Source organism: Pinus tabuliformis, chromosome 3_2, assembly GCF_031772625.1.
Source record: "Pinus tabuliformis cultivar Carrire ecotype Pingquan chromosome 3_2, CPIR1, whole genome shotgun sequence".
NCBI classification, from domain to species: Eukaryota; Viridiplantae; Streptophyta; class Pinopsida; order Pinales; family Pinaceae; genus Pinus; species Pinus tabuliformis.
The window spans coordinates 540512158-540515918 of record NC_142302.1 but is presented as its reverse complement, the minus strand read 5'-3'; the positions used below and the strand labels follow the sequence as shown (position 1 = coordinate 540515918).

The window sequence follows — 3761 nt, the reverse complement described above, 5'->3', positions numbered from 1 at the left end:
TAAAAACCATTGTTTCCTAAGGCTTCAGATTGATTAGGTAATCAAATTTCATTTGATTCACTACTGAGATCAACAGATTGTGTCAGATGCACATGGAAGGTGGACAGCCACATAAGATAAATCGTGAATTCATTTTCTATTAACAAATGATATACATTTATAATACATGGGAGTGACCATTGGATTCCATATTTCCAAGGTCTCTTGGACTCCCTTTGATAGTTTATCTTCCACACCATCACCCTTAGAGGATTAGGTGTCCAACAATTCCCCCCTTAATGTGAAGGGTTATGTATGAGTCCAAGAAGAGAGTTGTAATAAAAAACATGCAAAAACATGCATGGTAGCATTAGGCTGAATGTGCTCTCTAAAATTTCGGTATAAGTGGGGCAGTTTAAGGATGACCACGAACACTAGAATGCTCATTGGACTTCCTGAAACTCTTCCAAGCCTAGCATGAAGCTCAGGTCTTCTGCTAGAGGAAGTTATCCTCATGCTTTGAAGACGGAAACCTTCAACCATGAAAGGGAGGTATCACCCCACATAAAAGTGAGAACCTCAACCTGAAAAGGGAGGTCTCAACCTATGATGGTTTAAGGATGAACAACAACTCTTGAATGCTTAATGCAATTCCTGGAACTCTTCCAAAAATGGCAAGAAGCTGAAGTATTCTACTAGAGAAAGTGTCCCTTGTTCTTTGAAAATACATCACTAACTAAAGGCATGCTCAAGGGTATCTTTCTCTTTGGCTACAACTCTGAATCTGGTATGGCAGGTTGTGGCTCAAGCTCACTTGATGTGACTTTGAAGCTTGTAGATGTCCATAATTTCCCCCCTGTCAGATACAAGGTGTGATGATGGAGAAAAGTCAACTACAAGATTGTTGAATACTCTAGAACAAGTTCAGACATATGACTAAAATATCTTATTGCCTGTTGCTGCCCATTGCCAAGAAGCGATCCATCCAAGATGAATCTTTGTTCTTGCATGAGGCTTGTTTTCGAAGCATCTATTTGAAGAATGATTGGTTTTATGAAAATTCTTACATGGATGAAGATCAAAACAATGATATTCCACATGTCCAACTCTGTCACAATGTTGGAATTTCACAATCTGTTGTTGTTGCTGTGGAAGAGGAGAAGAATCTGGAACAGTTGAAGGTGAATTATCATGAAGGAATCTAGCACTCTGAAACTGAATGGGCTTTGAGTAATCTGGAATATAAAAGGACACATCCTTGTCATATCCAAGACCAGTTATGTGCTTGTTGTGGACAAGCTCTTCCCAAGGTCTAATGATGGGCTTCAAAAGTGCAGACTGAACTTCTACATTTGCATGTGACTTTGTTGCTTATGGGATTTTGTTTCAATGTTTTGAATAGAAACAAGTTCAAAATGATTACTATACTTATGTAACTCTTCTTGTTGTAGCTTTGATTCAAGCTACAAAAAACCAATCTTCTCTTGTGCATCTTGTAGACAAGTTCGAATTTCTGAGAGAGTGTCTTTACTAATTTGGACTGTGATATGAACATTAGACAACATTACATCACTTAATAACTCTAAAAAATTATCAATTTTCACCATTGTGTCAACAAAAATTAAAGGCCTCAAAGATAGAAAATGAAATCTAATCACTGTTTTCAATATAAATCTTTTTCAGGTGCATTGGAAAGGCCTTCCAAGATATACCAATTTTAAGTTTCAGTTGTATCAAATCCCAAGAGTCGCATTAGCCAAAAACACAAAGAGAATCTATTGGAACTGTCTTTTTGTTTTGGTAAATTGTATAAATTTTCAAAATATTCAACGAGGCTTTATGGTACCTGAACAAAAATCGTTGCAATAAAAGTAGCAAAAGAAGAATTTGATACTGACTCACAAAGCTTAATCTCTTAGTCTTCGGGCTCCAGCGTAGAGGCTTTCCAATTGCAATTTGTTCTTGCACAAGATACCTTTCATGATTGCCATTTCCTTTAATTGGTCCATATCTTCTTCCAGTATAAGGAAAAAATAAGTTGTTGAGAGCATCCTTGGCTTGTGGGTCTCTCTCTGGCCAAAGGGCAGGAGGAATTGCAACCCCAGGTTTCCTCTTTCAAAAGGCAGTGCCAGAGTTAGTAGTTGGGTGACTCGTTGTTGCTTGTGCACATTGTATCGATTTTAATGGTGCTTCCAAATCTACAACAACAACTGGTTCCCCCAATCCTTCGTATTATGAACCCATATTACGCTCAACATCTATGTGGCTGCATTACAGGTTTCTTCTATCGACACAAGGAAAAATAAGTAGTAGTCTCTCGGGTCATAGAAGCAATTCAACTTCTAGATAACTTGCACATGCAACTTAAAATCCCTTTATATTTGACATCCAAGTCAATGAAATCCATTTGATTTTGCTTCTATTTGGTGGGATGGGAACAAAATATGCACGTGCTTCATGAGGGACATGTTTGAAAATAGAGCGTGTTAGGAAGAGCTTTGTTGAGATGATTTTTGCAACTTGCTAGGAGATTGGTGTTATTATGAAGTCGAACCACAACCACATTCCTATGGAACTTGTCTGAACATTTGATTCAATGATCACATTGCTGAAATCTACACAAATGGGTTGGTACTTCGCTGACTATGAAAGCTTAATTCACCGCTGCATGGACACTTGACTCTGTAATTCTATGTTTTCCACCGCTGTGAAGCTCCAACAATGGCATTCAAATCCAGGGCATGCGGAAAACAGAATAGTGCGGATCATAAAAGTCATAATGGTAGAATATGGTTGTATCTTACAGTTCTAACTTTGCAATATGGTGCACAGCCACTACTCTCTAAACGCTTTACTGGGAAAGGAGTAACTGTGACTTCTTTTGTACTGATTTGCGAGTGTGCAAAGGTTCTATGTGCTTTGATACTTATGGTAAAAGAAGGTAGCTTGGGCAGACTTAGCAAAGAGTGGACCTTTATAGGATCATTAACAGCTTCAGGCCTTCCAGCAGCTATTTATGCTCTGTAGAATAGTTTGTTGCAACTTTCGTATTGAAATCTGGACTCCCTTACCTTTACAATGCTTAATCAAACGAAGCTATTTTTCACTGCACTTTTCATGTTCCTTATTTTGGGGTACAATAAGTCACTTCAACAAATTGGAGCCCTTGTTTTATTGATCATTGCTGCCTTTCTGCTCAGCATTGGTGAAAGCTCTGGTCATGGTTCCAAAGGAGTTGATTCTGAGCAAGCATTTCTTCTTGGCATTATACCTGTAATAGCGGCATCTGTACTATCGGGTTTAGCATCCTCACTCTGTCAATGGGCATCACAGGTGAAGAAAAGGGAGGCAATAGAACAACATCAATATTCAATGATGCCATTCATTCATGCATAGAGAATCACCATCGTTCAGAGTCAGGAATTTGTGCCAGCAGAAGGGAGATGTGTCAGGTTGCAGAAATGTAGAACATGGGTAGAAGAGGATGAATAGGTAGGAGTGCAGGTGCATTTGTTTCTATTTGAGACAGTAGATAGAGAACCCAGCACAAATCTAGCTGAGAGATGTCAGTCGAACAATGTGTAGCACGAAATAGGGATGCACACAATAATGGCAATAGGAATGCACACAATAATGGCAGTTATACTAGTAGGAATCAAAATTGATATTCACAGAGAGGCCACAATTAGTGGCTCAAATTTGAGCAGGGCAGAAATTCGACTACAGCTCTGACACCATGTTAGATGCACATGGAAGGTGGAAGCTACATAAGATAAATCGCG

General features: G+C 38.8%; 1 pseudogene; it reads left to right on the top strand.

Moving 5' to 3' along the window:
* The first annotated feature begins 2700 nt into the window (after window positions 1-2700).
* Window positions 2701-3375, top strand: LOC149181642 (UDP-N-acetylglucosamine transporter ROCK1 pseudogene; annotated as a pseudogene).
* The last annotated feature ends 386 nt before the right edge of the window (window positions 3376-3761 follow it).